The 20,570-nt window shown below is 38.6% G+C and overlaps 1 protein-coding gene across 2 annotated transcripts in view; it reads left to right on the forward strand.

Annotated features, from left to right (window-relative positions):
• LOC127412679 (leucine-rich repeat and immunoglobulin-like domain-containing nogo receptor-interacting protein 2) overlaps positions 1 to 20,570 on the forward strand; it is a 522,983-nt gene that overhangs the window by 196,831 nt on the left and 305,582 nt on the right. For both annotated transcript variants that reach the window (XM_051649250.1, XM_051649249.1), the window contains exon 3: positions 15,610 to 15,714. The gene's annotated coding sequence lies outside the window, so the exon portion shown is untranslated. The remainder of the gene's footprint in view (positions 1 to 15,609; positions 15,715 to 20,570) is intronic.

The following is a 20,570-nucleotide window of genomic DNA, read 5'->3' on the forward strand; positions in this document are numbered from 1 at the left end:
GTGGCCACACCAGATACTGACTGTTACCCCCCCACATGTCTGTGAAAATTGTTCAGTTTATGTCTTAGTTGTTGAATCTTTTTATGTTCATACAAATATTTACACATGTTAAATGTGCTGAAAATAAAAGCAGTTGAAAGTGAGAGGACATTTCTTTTTTTGCTGAGTGTAATTCAAAGGATACTGGCTGACATAATTGATGAACATTAAAAAAAATGGATTCTGACATGGCAAGGTTCTTTAATTATTTCTGGGTTATGCTGGTGTCCTCTGTAGATTGAAAATGCCTTTGCTGCTCATAAAGGCATTGGCATTTTCCACGGGACAAATGGCTCTCAGAGATTATTTCTGTATCTCATTGATAAAGAGCACACAGTCTCCCAGGAGTGCTGTCAGCCCTTTTCTCTTCCTGACCATCAAACAGAAGCATGTTTGACCAAGACGATCCAGACAGAACGTTTGAGTGGTACAGCTTGTACTCTGTGACATTTGTTGTTCTGTTTGCATGTGCTGAAGGCACATTGCAGGTTTGTTGTGCCACACAACTATTTACAATTCTCACCTGAAATTATGTGCACAAAACAGTGTGCAGAAATTACGGAAAAGTGTGCATTCAGAATACATTCGATACAAAATAATTTGTTTGTGGTATTAGCAAGCAGTGATGGATGGCACAAATACTGTACTTGATGCTCATTGACCCCACCCATGGGTTTGACTTTACTTTGCTAAAATTATTTCACATTTACTATATAGTGTGCTGTTCAAAATTTTTCATAATGTTCACAAATTATACATCTGTATAATTTGTCAACATTATTAACTCTTTTTTGACTAGACTATATAGTAAATGTGAACTTATTTAACGGGCTATGTGTATACAGGTTTATCTCTGCATGTGTATGCAAACATGTCTGGATGATTCTGTATTAGAGTGTACAGGTATGTGTGCAAATGTAGTGCCTGTGTTTGTGTATAGTGATAAAGAATATATGTATCATGCTTGGAAAAAAATATTAAAGACAACAAAACAGAGGAACTTGTGTCAACAGCATAATGATCAGTCAGCATATGTGTGATCCACCAATCCAAACAGAATATGCTACAACATTTACATTTACATTTACATTTACATTTATTCATTTGGCAGACACTTTTATCCAAAGCAACTTACAAAAGAGGAAAACATAAGCGAATCATCTTAGGAGACAGTGGTATGAAAAGTGCTGTATTACAAAGTATCACTAGCATCATAATAGTATTCAAAACAGAATAAAGTGCAACAGGATTTTTTTTTTCTTCAATGACTGGTTAAGTGCTCATGGAAAAGATGTGTTTTTAGTCGTTTTTTGAAGACAGAGAGTGAGTCATCTTCACGGATGGAGTTGGGAAGGTCGTTCCACCAACGTGGTATGATGAAGCTGAAAGTGCAGGAAAGTGTTTTGGTGCCTCTTTATGTTGGTACAACAAGGCGACGTTCCTTAGCCGACCACAGGCTTCTAGTGGGCACGTAGCCCTGCATAAATTATTTTAGGTATGCTGGAGCAGACCCAGTGACTGTTCTGTATGCCAGCATCAGAGCCTTGAATTTGATACATGCATCAACCGGCAGCCAGTGGAGAGAGACAAGGAGTGGTGTAACATGTGCTCTCTTTGGTTCATTAAAGACCAGACGTGCTGCTGCATTCTGGATCATTTGCAGGGGTCTAATTGCACATGCAGGGAGGCCTGCAATGAGAGCATTACAGTAGTCCAGTCTGGTTATGACAAGTGACTGGACAAGCAGTTGTGTGGCATGTTCAGAGAGAAAGGGTCTTATCTTTCTGATGTTGTAGAGTGTAAATCTACATGATCTTGCGGTCTTTGAGATGTGGTCTGTGAAATTTAGTCTGTTGTCGATGGTTACCCCTAGATTTCTGACCGATTTGGAAGGCGTTACTGTAGTTGCACCCAGCTGCACGGTGATGTTGTGTTCAACAGCAGGGTTGGCTGGAAAGACAAGGAGTTCAGTCTTGGCTGGGTTGAGTTGCAGGTGGTGCTCCTTCATCCAGGCCGAGATGTCCACCAGGCAGGCAGAAATTAGAGCAGTCACTGTGGTGTCGTTGGAGCAGAGCATTGGTAAGAGAAACCATGTGCCTGAATGATGGGTCCCAGTGAAGTTGTGTATATAGAGAAGAGAAGTGGCCCAAGCATTGATCCCTGAGGTACCTCAGTAAGTAGCTGATGTGGCTTGGATACCTCACCTCTCCAGGCTACCTTGAAGGACCTACCTGAGAGATAGGAATTAAACCAGTCAAGCACAGTTCCTGTGATGCCCAGTAAGGAGTGAGTAGAGAGTAAGATCTGATGGTTGACTGTGTCAAAGGCTGCAGAAAGGTCCAGCAGAATCAGGACGGATGATCTGGATTCAGCTTTTGCCCATCTCAGTGACTCAGTGACAGACATCAGGGCAGTCTCAGTGGAGTGTCCACTTTTGAAGCCTGACTGATTGTCATCCAGCAGCTTGTTCTGTGAGAGATAGGCAAAGATTTGATTGAAAACTGCCCTTTCAAGTGTTTTTGCCATGAATGGAATGAGAGAGACTGGTCTGTAGTGTTCTATTTGTGTGGGATTAAGTGCGGGTTTCTTCAGCAGCGGGGTTACTCGAGCCTGCTTAAATGTAGTGGGAAAAGTGCCTGTAAGTGGAAAAAATAATTGTCCATACAAGCAGTCCAAGTTGGAACCATAGCCTCCAAACCATATCCACCAAATGCTTGCCTCTAAGGCACAGCCACATCACCACAAACAACCAGAAGTAATTAGGGAGAGAGCTCAGTGCAATACAGGAGCCAGCCAAGCATCTGCGAGAACTACTAATAATGAGTGAATTTGTTGGGATCGTAGCCAAGAATGTCAATTTTATTGACATTTGTAGTATGTGACAGAAAAAAAAAAAATGATATATATATATATATATAATAAAATGAAAAAGAACAAAACAGAAGATTAACATACAGCTCGAGTCTGAAGCAACTGCAGTCAATAAGCAAACGTCATGCATCCATCAGTGTTAATCTTAAATCCAACCAAAAGCACAGGGAAGAAGAAAAGTCATTGAAGCATTTAAAACTTATTGAGAATGCCTTTAACAACTTAATATTTTGATGCATATATAGATACCTTGTTCTCTTATTAAGAAAAACTGGCAAACATATGGCACTCAATCTGGCAATCTTTCCAGACAAAAGTGTTTATGTTAGCACCGAAAACACTATCCTTCCCTGTGTTTAAATAAATAAATACATACAACAAATATAGATTCATATATTCGACTGTAACAAAGGTTCGTGTTGGGCAGAAAAGGAGGAAGCAGGAACTGGTTTCCACAGTTCATGTGAGTCCATTTTATTCACAAATAACCAGCAATTGCTGTACAGCTTCACTCAAAACACAAGACGGCTTTTCAGCGTCACTCAAATAAACAGTCCGCTTTTCAGCTTCACACAACACAAGGTTCTCTCTCTCTCTCTCAGAGGACAGACACAAAGACTCTTAGTCTGTCTGTGAACTGGCTGTATTTTTTATCTCCCCCGAATCTCTCTGTGAACATAGAGATGGTAATTAGTCACAATTCATCTCAGGTAGATGTCCTTACCACTCTCTCTCTCCCCAGACGGGCACTCGACCATGCCCTCACGTCCACATTGACATGAATATATGTTTTGCATATAAGCATACAGTATATCATTTGTATAAATGAAAAATAAGAATTTGTATACATGATACAGTTGACAACTGTTGATGTGATTCATGTGAATATGTTGCCCCACTGGATATCTTTGCTATTTCATTCCTATTTCTACACTTTCAGGGGTTTAGCAGATTTTTTATTTATTTACTTTTTCTATTAAATCTTTCTTATTAGCACTGTCTATGAAGTGTTGTCTTCTTTTTCCTTTTTGCACGCTCTAATGGACATGCCTGCAGGCAAACTAGATTTGTTTGCCCCTTATCTCTCTTGTTTATTTATAATTTGAACAAAAACATTCACTTTGGAGAAAAAAAGAAAGAAAGAAAGAAACAAACAAACAAACAAAAAATATTAGGCCTGAGTTAATTAACATTTAATGAAGAATCTACTACAAACCTATTATCTCATTCTAGTTTTAACCACCAGCAAATGGGTAGTAAGTAATAGTTTCCTTTCTTAAACACACTTGCTTATTTGTGTGTTTCATATAATTATGTCACTTAATTTACCTCAGCATATTTGTTATATTTTTTATTTATTTTATTTTTTATTTATTTTACCAAAATGCTTCAACATTCATTTTGAGGAACTTTTACAGGTTTTTATTTAATTAACTGGTCTGTCAATGTGTCACATACTGGAAAGCAGTGACTTGAGCCAAGCTAAAATACAATTATTATTTATATCAAACAAGGCCCACTACAACAGAGGTGTAAAATTATGCTTACTTCAACTAAATGTTTACTTAGTAGGGTTGTTACGATACTAAAATTTAAATAGTCACAGCATGAGCTTAAACACAACATTGGTCTTATTTTTTATTTTTATTTTGTCAAATAAAGTGCTCCACAACAAAGCATCACAGTATAAATAGTTATAATTTATTGATGAAAAGTTTAATTCAGTACAACAACACTATTGCTTGCGATATATTGCTTAAAAATTATTATTATTATTACTACTACTTATTAATTATTAATAATAATTATTATTATTATAGTTTTTATTGTTTTTTATTGTTGTTATTACAATGAATAATACATTTTATTCAGTAATATATTTATTTAGCAGTTTCTTTAATTTCAAGCATCTAGCTTTTATTTTGAATCAAGCTTTTATTTTTATGAATGTTTATTTATTTTTTTTATTTTTTTTAGTATCGACTTAGTATTTTGACATACCTAGTTCCTAGCATTCTAAATGTCCTAAATGAGTTAGACTCTGCTTTATAGCCTACCAAAACTTTAATCCCATGTTAATAATGCAGTTTCAACATAAAAACAGGTACTGCAGACAATTCCATTAAGTCTCTTCAAACTCTCTGCTGACTGCAGATGTAGACTTTCACTGACAACACTATAACAGCGAAATTTACATTCAGACACACCCTAGCAAAGCACTAGCAATAATCACTGCTAACAATGCTAATGCTTTTCAATGTTAAAACTAATTAAATAGAGTGGATCGATTACAGTGTGGCCTGAAATCATACAAGACGTGCTTTAGCGATTATTTTTGAAATTTCACCTGATGGATGAGGGGGCTAGGGTTTGTTTACTTGTCTGTCGCTTGGCAATGGGAGCAAAAGGTGGCTAAGCTTTGATAGGATAAAGAACGGGAATGTTATTAGTGTTACAACAGTAGCTGGAAGATGGAAAAAGATGAAAGTGACAGAGAAGCTGAAAACAGACTCACAAAAACACACTCTCATTCCTAATTGTTGAGTGATAGTAAGACAAATATCAAATGACATCTGAAAGCAGATCTGCAAGAGGGAGTGGAGTTTATTGTGACGAAAGACACCAAAGCACCAAGAGATGCAAAGCTTTCTTTCTTGAAAAGAAAGATAGTTCGTCAACTCTGCTGATCAACATTAAAGGTGATGTGCATAATTGTTTCTATGTTTAAATGCTTTCTCCTATCCCAGCTAAGAGTAGATAGACAACTCTAAGTAAGCCAAGACTGATCTCACTGTGAATTCAGAGATAGTAGGTTGAAAGTTCTTCAGCTGAAATTGATCTGTGCTAACACTGCAAAAAAATTATTTTCTTACTAAGTATTTTTGTCTTGTTTTTCAGTAAAAAAAAATTGAAACATTCTTAAAACAAGATCAATATACTTTAGAAGCAGATATTTTGTATTGTTTTCAGAGAAATCTAATAAAATTGTGTGGAGTTTATGCTTATGAAAAAAAAAAATGATTCAAATGTAAAACAAGTTAATTTTCCTTATCCCATCGGCTATTTTTTTATTTTTTTTATTTTAAGAATAAACCCCACCATTTTTTTTTTCCATTTCTCTAAAAGTAAGACTTAATATCTCAATGCAATTCTGCTTCTCAAGTAATTAATTTCTTTTTTATATTTATATATAAATAAATAATTTTTTTTTAATACATTTTAAATCTTTTGCTGTGAATTTGCTGGCTGAAATTTCAACCACTGCCCCTTAAGCGTCATGGTTACTGATGTAACCTTGGTTTCCTGAAAGGAAGGAGATTCTCCTAGTTGACCTTAAAACCTTATACCATTACACCAATTTGATTGGCTGGTGATGCTTGCCCTCCACCCTTTGCTTGCATGGGCATTAGCCCAGTGCCTCACCATCAGGATTTTCTGAATGAATGGAGGATAGCACATCAGCAATTCAGTAGTGAGGAGATTTATATAACTTCAGGATTCTATTTTAGCCATAGTAAGTGGGTGCACAATGAGTCTTTCATGCAACTGAATTCCCTGCCCAGTCAAGTTGCCACAAAATAACTGTCAGCATTTGTACTGTAACATCCTAACACACTTGCAGATCTACAATTCTGAGAAATCTTACCAAATACCTGTGAGTGTAGAATTGGTGCATATTGCACCGGTAAGGTGAAGGAGAGAAAGCCACTGAAGCAAGTCCTTTCTGGACTGTGTTCAGTATACATGTGTATAAGACCCTGTTTTGTAGGTCCCATAAGGATTGCTTGGACTGCCCAGAAGGAACTTTACTGCTAGGACGATGTCCAAGAAGCATCACCTTCTGCTAGGGTCCATGCATTTACTGCCTCATTGGCGACTCTGTCTCACTTTACGGGAAGGAACTTGGTTAGTGATGGCAGCTAACCCAGTATTTGGCTGGATGCTTGTGCTCTTCCTCTTGCCCCAGGAAGGGTGCAAGCAAACTGACTGGGCTACAGAGCTACCCTGCCTTGGCAAGATGTGTCTGTAGGTCAGTGATTGCTTCTTAGTCGATTGAACTCTTGTGGTGAAATCATCAAGAGCCTCACCAAATAGGCCCTGCTGACATATCCGGGCATCAAGCAAGATGGCCTTATCCTTGTCGCTCAGATGTGACAAATTGACCCAGTTATGGCACTCAGCAGACACCAGTCACCAGTCAGATCTGCCTATGGCCTGGGCAGTGATCTTGGTAACCCAGTGTGCCAAATATGTGGTGTGACGCAGCTCTTGAAAGGACTCAGTGTCTGGATCATTCTCATCCAAGTCCTTCAACAGATCCACCTGGTAGGCCTGCAAAACCACCATGGTGTGCAGAGCCACAACAGCTTGACCCACTGAAGTGGAGGCCCTACCCAACAATGTGGATGTGAGCCTACATGGCTTGAATGGATGCACTGTCATAGATTTTCATGGCGGTGCAACAGTGGAGGGGCATAGTTTGGAAGCTGTGTCTCTAAGCTTGGTGATCTAGAGATGTGAAGGCTGCTGCACCGGAGACATGAGTTTGACTACGCCGAGCGCCTTGTCTTCACCAGCTGGTCATGCAGCTCGAGAAAGAACGTAATGCTCGATTAGGCCGGCTCAATAAGAACCATTAATCCAGTCGAGATACACTATATTGCCAAAAGTATTCGCTCATCTGCCTTTAGACGCATATGAACTTAAGTGACATCCCATTCTTAATCCATAGGGTTTAATATGACGTCGGCCCACCCTTTGCAGCTATAACAGCTTCAACTCTTCTGGGAAGGCTTTCCACAAGGTTTAGGAGTGTGTTTATGGGAATTTTTGACCATTCTTCCAGAAGCGCATTTGTGAGGTCAGACACTGATGTTGGACGAGAAGGCCTGGCTCGCAGTCTTCACTCTAATTCATCCCAAAGGTGCTCTATCAGGTTGAGGTCAGGACTCTGTGCAGGCCAGTCAAGTTCTTCCACACCAAACTCGCTCATCCATGTCTTTATGGACCTTGCTTTGTGCACTGGTGCGCAGTCATGTTGGAACAGGAAGGGGCCATCCCCAAACTGTTCCCACAAAGTTGGAAGCATGGAATTGTCCAAAATCTCTTAGTATGCTGAAGCATTCAGAGTTCCTTTCACTGGAACTAAGGGGCCAAGCCCAGCTCCTGAAAAACAACCCCACACCATAATCCCCCCTCCACCAAACTTCACAGTTGGCACAATGCAGTCAGACAAGTACTGTTCTCCTGGCAACCGCCAAACCCAGACTCATCCATCAGATTGCCAGATGGAGAAGCGTGATTCGTCACTCCAGAGAATGCGTCTCCACTGCTCTAGAGTCCAGTGGCGGCGTGCTTTACACCACTGCATCCAACGCTTTGCATTGCACTTGGTGATGTATGGCTTGGATGCAGCTGCTCGGCCATGGAAACCCATTCCATGAAGCTCTCTACGCACTGTTCTTGAGCTAATCTGAAGGCCACATGAACTTTGGAGGTCTGTAGCGATTGACTCTGCAGAAAGTTGGCAACCTCTGCGCACTATGCGCCTCAGCATCCGCTGACCCCGCTCTGTCATTTTACGTGGCCTACCACTTTGTGGCTGAGTTGCTGTCATTCCCAATCGCTTCCACTTTGTTATAATACCACTGACAGTTGACTGTGGAATATTTAGTAGCAAGGACATTTCACGACTGGACTTGTTGCATAGGTGGCATCCTATCACAGTACCACACTGGAATTCACTGAGCTCCTGAGAACGGCCCATTCTTTCACAAATGTTTGTAGAAGCAGTATGCATGCCAAGGTGCTTCATTTTATACACCTGTGGCCATGGAAGTGATTGGAACACCTGAATTCAATTATTTGGATGGGTGAGCGAATACTTTTGGCAATATAGTGTAGCTTGGGAACATTAGGCATGGGCCACTCGAGCTGTAGTCTCTTGACTACCCGACCGAGAGCATTGTCCAACTCAGTCTCTGAAGCAATATAGCATTTTTTTCCACCTTTTGAGGAGAAATACAAAAACCCTGGTCACCCAGTGTGACCAGGTCTCAGTATCAGAGGCCTCCAGTGATATAGCATCTTCCTCATAGTCCTCACCGCCAAACGTGATAGAACCATGTGCATCATTGTTAAAGTGCAGGTCATCATGGGTGAAGTGAGCAGGCAAAGATGCTGTAAATGGAGGAAAAGAGGTGCGCAAGGCTTGTGCTGGCAAAAAACACTCCTCATAATCTCCATACTGTATATCCCGTCCTCACGCACTTCAGAATGTGGTTCCTCTGGAAGTAATGAAGGAGCGAAGCAGGAGGGAGGGGGATCGGCTTCAACTTTCTCAATAAAAGCAAGCCACGAGCACAGCATCCTGAGCTACGTGCATTCACAGTAAACACAATCACACCCCATGAGCACTGCTTCAGCGTGAGCTTGGCCCAAGCATAAAAGAAAGCACCTGTGCCCATCGGTAAGAGGGATATATCATTCACAAGGTGGAAAACATTTGTGAAACAATCCCGTTTTTTTTAAAAGATGTTGTTTCATCAAATCACTCTTTTAGTTTCCAGCGCGTCCTGCTGGATTTTTTTCTCATAACAGCGGAAACAACTTAAAATACTCCGCCATTTTTGGGCATACAGATATGTTTAAGACAGCATTAGAGACTATAAAGGGTCTACTTTTATTTGTGTACACTCACAATAACAACAAAACCTTGAGCTTTCGTAAAATAAAGAAAATAAACAGGGTGCGCTTTCAGCCGTCTCTGTCTCCGCAAGCATCTTTCTGAAACACGTCACAAAAATGAACAGAAACTCCACGAATACTTATTAGACAAACATGAAACAAATGTCTAAAGAAAGCTTAAAATGTCTACTTTTAAATAAAACAATTCAAATTTAAAACAAATATTCTCCTGCAATGTAATCTGTATGAAACAAAGTGATGTACAGTTTCTCCTGGCTCAGCTAATTATCCCTAATGTAATCACATCCACCAACAGAGTGCGCTATTCATACGGTAATGTGCTGAGGCAATCAATGCAAATGGTAAACGCCCCCAACAATGCCTTAAAAAGCATCAAGGTCATTCACTTTTCCGCATGTTTGGAAGATGGTACACTACAGAGGTGAGGAAGCTCCTGGATAGTGACGAAGAGTTCACGTTTTCCTCAGAAGAAGAGCGGGAATCCGACGAAGAACGTTTGCATTTTGAAGAACGACTTGATCCAGCCGAGGATACAATTTTGGATGAGTAAGTCATTTAGTTTTACTTACATATTTTACTAGTTGGACTATTTCCAGACTTGCCAGCCAGGATTCAGAGTATTGAAATTTGAAATATGTCCTAATAGGCAAGTTTTAGTTTCATTTAAATGTTGTTTCAGCTAAAGCAGGTATTTAAATTGTATGCTGTATTATATAAATATGATATGTAATATGATATAAAAATAATATGAATGTTTAGATTATATTTTAACTAGTGTTTATGCTGCCTCATTATCATCAACAAAGCTTGTTCGTGCAAATATGTAAAATGTGCTGTAAATATGCCCATATTAGAAAATCAGCATATTAGAATGATTTCTGAAGGATCATGTGACACTGAAGACTGCAGTAATGATGCTGAAAATTTAGCTTTGATCACAGGAATAAATTGCATTTTACAATATATTCAAATAGAAAACAGTTATTTTAAATTGTAAAAATATTTCACAATATCAAATAAATGCAGCCTTGGTGAGCAGAAGAGACTTCTTTTAAAAACATTTAAAAAAATCTTACAGATCTAAATCTTTTAAATGGTAGTGTAGGTCTAAAGTTTTTAAGTGTTTATGTAAAGAAAATGTATAGTCAGATTACTTCTTTTAACTTAAACTACAAACAATAAATTCAGTCATTAAGTCTCCTCACATTCATTCTCTCTCAGGGGAGGGGTCTTTATCACTGAATCACATCAATATTCATGATCATCCACGCCTTCTCGCATATGGCCTTTCTAACACTAAAAGTGTCTTACAAAAGTTAAATGACTATATTGTTTTGTATGAATGAGTGATCAGGATGGTTTTTACATCATTTTTGTTGCAAAATCTCTAGGCTACAAGATCCAGTTCTCAAAAGTCTTGTGAAGAAATATTTAGTATGTGTTATATGGCCTTATTTCAGTGACTTAAAATTTTTGTTTTTTCAAAAACCACGCATAAATGTTATTTTCTCAAAAATACAAACGTGTACATACATATTGTTCACATATTATTGTAGCCCAGTTTGTGCTGAATACAGATTTTAGCCATTAATATGTTTTTAAGCAACTGAAAAAAGCACAAATGTCAAGGCATGTCAAAACTTCTCCAGGGCCCAAAACACCCTCAGACCCCAGAGGGTTAGTACATTCAGAGGAAACACAATGTAAACAAACTTGCAAACAAGGAAGTGTTTTAAGGATACACTTCTTTGTCTGAGCACACAGGGAGAAGACCTATTTGTTGACCGGGTGCATATTAGAACAAAAAAGCATTTGATTTAGCGTTCTAGCGCACGAGAGATGTCTACGCAACACTGAAAGAGAATCAAATTGGCGTGATGGTGTAGGGTTTCAAGGTCACCACTCCTAGGAGGAGCTCTACAGCATCAGCTACTTACTCTGCAATGAAGTGACTGACTTTAAAGGGATCTCTTGTTTCTGGGTGAAATATCCACAGAATTGTGCCAAAAGCGAGTTGTGAAGCAAGTTTTGTTGTTGTTGTTGTTGTTGTTGTTGTTGTTGTTGTTGTTGTTTTTGTTTTTGTTGTAAATGATGTAATACAACTGGAATACATTTTTATTAACCCTACTCCCTAACCTAAACTCCAACCCTAAACTTAACTGTCAGTGGAAAACAAACAAACAAAAAAAAAACAATATATATATATATATATATATATATATATATATAATAATCTTAGAGGGAAAATGCAACCACCAAATTGTGCTCATCATTAATAATTGTGTGAACATGATTGCTTCCTAGTTTCCATAGGACAAAAATCCATAGCTTTGAGATTGCTTGTGCAACATGCTATCAGTAGGAAAAGGTAAACATATTTGAATGGATGCAAAAATGTCTGATGGGAGATGGCACTTGTCAGTAACTCGGCTGAATGGGTTCGATGTCAGGGTCCCTGAGCATTCAGTTGCAATGTGTTGATTTCCTGTGTGATCATTTTGGGTGCATTACAACATTGCTCTGTTTGAGTATCTCAATTGGCTTAACATGGCACTAGACGTAATATTAACTCAGTCAATGTTGTGAATTTGGGGGCAGGACTATCAAGCCACTGACAGATGGAGAGTTCAGGAAACCTGTATGGAAACAGTTATTTATTTGCAATTCTGTTCGGTGATCCTAGCGGTGCACTTCACATTTAATTTTAAAAATAATGCATCAATTGTCAGTTCTTGAGAAATGCAAATAGTGTCAGCTATGCAGTTCTTCATAGCATATATGTTGACAAAGTCTTTTATGCTTTGCATGTGACAGGTGGAGGTTCTTTAAACATTACTTACAGGAGTCATGTTACTGCCCTTCTTTTCCAGCCATCCACTCATACCTTTATTTAGAGGGGTCATACTTCTAATGTAAAGAGGTCATTGCCTTCCTATTCTTATTGCTACGTTCCTCTTCTTTCTCTTCTACTTATCCCTCTTCTCTTTCTTCTCTTTATCCCCATTTCTTCTCTCACTCTCTTCTTTTGTAAGGTTGCTAAACACATTTGCTCCTTTAGTAATTTCTGCTCCTGTGAGAATCCTTATTAGGTCTCTGCTCTAATTAATCCTCCTTGATTTCCATGTCGTTTGCTCCCTCTCTCTATGTTACAGCCCTGCAAATCCTCACATGGTGAATTATTCTCTCGTGGGTGGGAAGAAGGGTAAAAATAAGGAAAGAAAAAAAAAAGAATTGTTTACAAACCCTTTACAAGCAGCACAATTCATTTCTAAAGCCCACCTTCCTTGACATGAATTGTAACCTAGTGATAAAGGAAAAAAAAAAAATTCATTATCAGATCACACAACATACAAAACGGCAAAACAAAACATCAACCATGACCACTTATGATTGTTCCAGAGGATAAATGAGTATATTTAGGCTGGATGGAGATGAGTGAATGGAGGGTGAGTTTACTCTAGTAGCCTTATGGGTCTCCTCTATGACTCCACTTAATCTTCCAATGGTTATCTGTATTTGTTTCTGTAGAGAATCAGTCTCAGTCAGTCCCTGTCTATCTTTAAAACCCCCTAAAGGCCTTAAAGCCACTGAGAGCCCTGCACTGATGACCTGCTCACAGCTTTCAAAGACGACCATCAACTTCACAGTTACATACTCTCGATCTCTGGCATATCCCCAATTTTCTTTACCTGATGACCACACTGATGTGTGTTTGTTAAACATTTACTTTTTAAACCATGGGCAATACTCCCTCCCATTGCTGCAATAAAAATTTCCACTCTTATGGAAATGCTTTTTACTAGATGTTGGAACATGGCTGCAGGAATTTGCTCCTATTCAGCCACAAGAACAGCTCTGGGCTTTATGCAGGCCGGTCAATTTAGTCTAGACCAGACACAGTAAATAGTTTCTTTATGGACTTCACTTTGTGCACAGGGCCATTGTCATGTTGGAACAGAAACAAGGGCTCCCCAAACTGTTTCCACAAAGCTGGATGCACATAATTCTCTAGAAAGTCATTGCATGCCTTAGCATTAAGATGTGTCTTCACTGGAATTACCAGATTAGCCAAACACACTAATTAAAAGGGACATGTTCTTTTGGCAATGTTCCTCATGTCATCTCAAAGTCTCCAATGGCATTTACACCAAAAAAAAAAAGGCTGTTGACTTCCCTGTTTTCCATAGAGAATTGCTTGGGCGTGTGGTGAATGGAAGCTGACTTTGCGGATTGACCTCCATCCTTCATTGCCAGTCTCATTTTCATGTGAAAAGCTCCAGTTCATGGCAAGGGAAGTCCATCACGCTTAGCAGTGGGATATGTAAATCTCAGCTCTGGACCATCAATCCTCCACATTGAGTGGGACTGCTGGCATGCAATTGAATGTCTTTTTCATTGTAATGTACTTTAATCTTCATAATCCTGAGGTTTGAGGAATACTTCTAATCCATAACCAAGCATTGCCACATGGCACTCAATTGGAAATAAGCGGTATGCTTGATGGCGGCTTTTGATCAATAACCTTCACTTCAAGCCACTGATTAAACTGATGTTTGCTATGGAGTTGTTTCTCTCCATAATGATCTCATTTCATATTCTTGCCTTAAACTGTTCCTCTCCCCCTGGCAGGCAAAAGGCAAGCTGTGTGCATAACGCACCCAACATAATCACACAAGATTGATGGTTTTGGTGGGAAAGCTAGGTAGTTAGCACTTGACATGGGGGATAACCCAACGGAAACCATTATACCTTATCTGTATTTCTCAGGAGAGAATATCTCTGCCCTGTCTTTGGGCTTTCTTTAAAAGGCCTATTTTGGTAAAATAGGCGATGGTTATCTGTGACTTTACCTAAGGGGCAACCACATTTATGTACTGGAAACAGCTCTTTATCTATACTGTATGACCTGCCATAAAGCATCCCTGAATTTCCCAAAAAGTAGCTCCATCATCTTTAATACACTGCAAAAAAAAAACAAAAAACAAAACAAAACAAAACAAACAACAAAAAACAAAACAAATGATAGTATTTTTGTCTTGTTTTCCTGTAAAATTATGTAAACATTCTTAAAACATTATTTATTTACTTGTCAAACAAAATGGGATAAGATATTTGTTTTGTTTTAAGATAAATCTGACAAAATTAAGTGAACTTTAGACTTAAAACAAGAAAAAAACAAAACAAAAAAAAACAAAAAACAAAAAACAAAAAAACAGGGTCAGCAAAATAAACTTGTTTCCCCTTTGAATTATTTTTCTTACACCATTGGCAAACAGCTTTTCTTGTTTTAAGCATAAATCTTACTAAATTTGATTAGATTTGTCCCAAAACAAGTCTTAAAATGCCAGTTTGCTTGTCAAGTAAATCACGTTTGAAGAATGTTTAGATATTTCTACTGGAAAACAAGACAAAAATACTTGTCTTGAAAATCTTTTTCTTTTTTCTTTTTTTTTTTCTTTTTTTTTTGTTGTTGCAGTGTACTGTTGAAACAGCTCATTACAGGGCCAGTAAAATTAAACACCAAATTCTGGGGAGCATTTGTGGACTCCATACACTGTTGGACCAGGGATCAGTGTTTCTTTAATCTAGACAAGATAAATGCAGAATAAAACTGTCTGTTGTTGTTTAGGATTGCTTATTAACAAAACCCCGCCTAAGGCCCAGGCAGAATCTCTTGCGGATGGCATAGCAGTATTTTTTCAGTTGCACTGCCGGGAGACACAAGCTTTTATTGAATCAGCAGGAGAGGCAGTAGTTTGCCCAGGAAGGCCATTAGGCAGCATTGCCAGTGTGGGCTTGAGGCGGTACATATGGTTAAACGTCTCTGCATTGTCCAGGATCTTGTCAAGTCAGCTTACACCCCAATGTGAACATCCATGTCACTTGGTGTCAGATGGAGCTTCAGATGGATATCAGATGAAGCCCATTTATCTGCTTGTAATATTCAAGCACACTTAACTAAACAGCTTCTGTCATTCATCTATTTTACAGATCCTGCAGTGAAAATTCTGCTGTGTGCAGAGGTCTTGACATGACAACTGAGAACTGAAACAAAAAAGATCCCACATTGGCATTTGTGTTCAGAAGACCTAGCAGGTAAGATACATTCTAATCATGCTGAAGACTGGTGTGTGTGTGTGTGGGGGGGGGGGGGGATTGGTGACACAAAATTCACCACAAAACAAAACACGCTTATCAATCATGATTACGTTAAAGGAATCATGACACGTTAAGGGAAATAAAAAGAAAATACCTCATCAATCTCTATGCTTGGGTCTCTGAGTGTTCACTAGAAATTAAAGATGGAGGGATTTCTATGCATGGACTCAGTGGAGGATTTAGGCATGGGTGACATGGGCAGTTGCCCAGGGTGGCAGTTGCCCAGGGTGGCATCTTGCGGGGGGGGGGATTCAATTATTATGGATTCACAACACTATTTAAAAGATAAGAGTGTGTCTGATTATTGCATTAGCTCACTGATTTTAAGGCTGCTTGCGCAAGATGTGAAGTAAACAATTGATGTTGTGTTTTGTAACTCTACACGTACTTGTACAGGTTCTTGGAAAATGTTGCTTCTTATTTAAAAGCTACACTATTTTGAAAACTTCTGAGCTATTGCCTCACTACTGAAAGTGTATTAAAGCTACTTTCAGCTAGTTACCCCCCAAGCATGGTAAAAGCACACTTTGTTGACAAGTAGATGGCTTAACTCGTTGAACAGACACACGTGCCACATGATCACAAGGGAAGTCGGCATGTTGTTTCTGAGAGTTTCTGTACCCTAGGATCGGTCACAGTATCCCGACTTACCGACAAGCACCATCTCCCATCAGACATTTTTGCATCGGCTCTAGTGTGTGTACCTTCCCCTATGGCATGACCAGAAGCAGTGTGGGAGACCCGGGTTCAGATCCCTCATTGAAACCAGGAAGTAATTGTGTTTGCATAATCAGTGACGAGCACAATTCTGAGGTATTACAGCCTGTACAGCCGAAAACAACTCCTTTCACAACATGCTTTTGGTGCCCGTCGTGGATATAACACTGGGAAAATGGAGCAACAACACTTACCGTTTTGGCCACTAGAGGCACTGTCTTGCATTTTGGTAAGCACAGACCAATTTTAACTAAAGAAAAGTCAGCCTATTGTTTCCGATTTAACTGTGAAATCAGTCTGGTCTGTTCACAGCTAATAAGACTGTAACGTGACAAGGGTGCTGTGGCTAAATGCCTTTGCCTAAACTTCTTCTTCATATGAAGAACGGAAGAGTCTTATTTCTCCTCTGTTCTTCTTCCTCCTGATCCACTGTGTCTGGATGACATTTTCTCCCCAAAGGGCACATGTGAGATTAAATTATTTGGAGGTATCAAACATGTCATCTCCACCTGTTTAAAAGCCCAGTTTCAAAAGCCATCTCCCGCTAGTGGACCATGGCATAGCAAACGTTCTGGCCACTTGCATTTCCTGTCACGTTTCTGGTATGTGGTTCACCTAGGAACATGCAGCAGAGAGGCAGCAGAAATACTTAAAAGATTATATTGAATGTGTAGGCACAGGACAACTCTGAAAAAGTTGGAAGCAGGAAAAAATAGGCTTGTTTTTCATGTGTTTTCTTTTCGTGGTTATTTCTGGAGGGAAAACTCATTACCTCCAGGCATAATAAAATTAGGCATTAGATAGCTCTTTTCTCACATTTTTGACCATCTGATCTCTTCCTTAGCATGTGATTTCTCATCTGTTTCATCCTTCCATTTGTTTCCTAGTGTATTAGATGCTGAGAGCTCTCACCCGCCTTTCTTAAGGGCTCGCAATTGGAGTGCCAGTATTCAAAATGTTGCCTCCTAATTTAGCCATGGTAAAATTGTAAACATGCCTGAATGACAAAAGGCACAGTGTAAAATTGCAGAATTGTTACCTTAAGACACTATTTCTTCCTGATCCGACCCATAAAATTACTCTCTTTGGTGTAACACAACCTGATGTTAATAATACTTTTTACATATAATTCCAATTAATGTAGCTATTACCATGTGAAGCACATTTTTATTTTTAGATTACATGACAATAACTGTAAGAAAAGTCACTCCCTGTCTGTCTCTCTGTGTGTGTGTGTGTGTGTGTGTGTGTGTGTGTGTGTGTGTGTTTGTGTGTGTGTGTGTGTGTGTGTGTGTACATTTAAACTCTCTTTAGAAAAATTATTCAATTAAATTTGAATTATTCAAAAAAAATTGTGGCTACACCACATTTAGCAGTCAACATCATCACCCCCCTCCCAGTCCCCCTCTCAATGTTTCCCTTTTTTTAGTTTTATTATTATTATTATTATTATTATTATCATATTATTATTATTATTATTATTATTATTAACAGATGTTCTGGCTCTGGGACATTTGCTTAACATAACCAAAATAACTGGCCTCATATTTGTGTGACAAATTGTGTTTATTTATTTTTTTCTCACCAATCTCATCCGTCTTTCACAGACATACACAGCAATGGCAAAATATTTTTTTGAAATATTATGCCCTGTATGTTTTAATGGATCCAAAATTGAGGCATGATTAAGCCATTAAAGACACATCTTCCATCCTAATTTCTATTAAATTTGGAGAGGCTGCATTCTGTGGTAGCCCGATCTGACATTTTAATTATATCAGGTCCATGAGAATGATTGCAAGCTGAGAGAGGGTAGACCTGGCTAAAGACTTCCTGTACCGCACACAACAAGGAGTTGCCAGAGACAATATCAGGAGAGTCCAGCCTTACAGTTAACAGAAACAATCGCCTATTTGTTTACTTTAGAATGTGCATTGGCTAGCCAAGACTGAAAGATACTTTTGTGTGTGTGTGTGTGTGTGTGTGTGTGTGTGTGTTTGATTGATTTGAGCCAAAGAAGCAGGATTTTACCAGATTTTATTTCTTATTTGAAATAAGTTATTTGAACACAATCTTAACAAACAATTTTGAAGATTTCGGTCTGTCCCCATTCAGGTAAATAGCTACCGTGACATAATAGCTACCATGATGTCATACTGCAGGGAATCGCACGGATTCTTTAGAGTATGAGCTTTTAACAGTGGAATTGAGCAGAACTGTTTTAATAATCTGTTAAGCATTCAATAATGTAATAATATTGGTTAATTTTAATAAAAGTTATTGTAAACTGATATCTAAAATATTTATAGTGTAGACATGTATGTAGGTTATTTTTGAACTATCAACAAACCAGTATTACAGTAGCTTGTCTTTAACTTGCCGTTATGTAACGGGTTAATAAAGCCTGAGAAATGTTGCGTATTAGAATGAAAACTACCATCAGACATGAAATATGTTTCTTTACTCCTTTAATTATTGGTCTACATACTCTATAGTATATAATAATATTTGACTTATCCAATATTTAAAATTAATAACAGCCTGTTTCTACTGAACAAGTAATTGCATTCAAAATAAATACAAAGACACATTTTAGAAGTATTATATTATTTTTATCGACACATCCTTTCACAGCCAGTGTGCACTGCGATGATGGAGACATTGTCTGGTTCATCCCGTTAGATCTTAAATGGTGGTTTAAGATAATATACATCATATTTTGTCTCATATCTGTCACAGAAGTTGCACTTTGATAATTTAAAACACCCTTTTGCAATTTAAGTTTGTGTAATTTCTTCATGAAAGGTTCCAATCCACCAACAGCAGCTGCAGGGCAATCGGGTCTCATAAAAGCTGAGGCGAAAACAATGAATGTGAAATATCATTGATAACATATGACATAAATAAATAAATATTATTATTTATGTCAAATCCTAGGTTTTGTTGTGATCCACTGATCCTGATGGAAATGTTAAGAAGCCAAAATTTCCAGTAATCCCTTGAAAACTGGGTGTTTCACTCCATAAACCAAACTTTTGGGATATTTACATGCTCAATTTAAGTGATGTTCACCATGAATGCTGTTCTTTTCTGTGATGCTTTAGGAACCCTGAAGCTGAGTGATTTTTTGTAAACAGTAAATTTATCTATAGGAGCTGTACTTGCATGTCTTGAAATAGCTACCGGGAGGTGTTACCAATATGTCCACCCTCTGACTTGCATTAAAGTGGGGTTAAAATCACTCTCTGAATCTCCCTCTGCACCTGAAAGCTACACTCAAGACAGTAAATCACACGAATGCAACTCTGTTCAGCTTCAGTCCCACAATAAGAACGCTTGTATCACGGATAGCAGAGCATACTTTGGCCATGATTATTCACCATGTAGGGCATGATGGCTCATATTTGCGCTTCGCAAGGTGCACGTTTGCTCAATTTTTGAGGGGTTTTGAAACAAATAATCTGGACACCACATCACAACACCATTAAGATAAGAGTAGATTTCCAAGCAATTGTGTGCGTCAAATTTGTGTGCATTTGTGGGCACTGACAGTGGCAAAAGGAAAGATCAGAGATGATCCTCTGTAGTTCATAGAGAGTGTGCTGAGAGTCTCAAGCTTTGCCGTACACCTTTGAAATCAAGGACCACTCTGGCAGAATGACAGGCAGACATAGCTTTGCGGAAACAAGCAGCTGATGGATATATTGAAGAACTTTGTCCTTAAAATCCGAAGAGATGTTTCTGGAAGGCAAAGCAGAGTGAAGAAAGGAAGCTGAAATCTCATTCAATGTCAGGAGCTGTTTGAAAACCATCTCAACTTCAGAGCACAATTAAAAAATCTCTGCCACAAAGGACAGCTCAGTGGTGCTGGCACATGTGGCCTCGCTATTAGCCACCTGATGCAAATGCAGTTTTAAAGAGTTGATAGAAATTAGTAGTCATACCTTTTGCTCCTGAAAAATGCAAATAGCTATAATGTGCTTTTCTATGGACATACAAAGTAATACATAAACGATGAAGTGGTTAACAATTAATGTGCTCAATCAAAAGAATGACACATCACAAAATGAGAATGA

Source organism: Myxocyprinus asiaticus, chromosome 22, assembly GCF_019703515.2.
Source record: "Myxocyprinus asiaticus isolate MX2 ecotype Aquarium Trade chromosome 22, UBuf_Myxa_2, whole genome shotgun sequence".
Lineage (NCBI taxonomy): Eukaryota > Metazoa > Chordata > Actinopteri > Cypriniformes > Catostomidae > Myxocyprinus > Myxocyprinus asiaticus.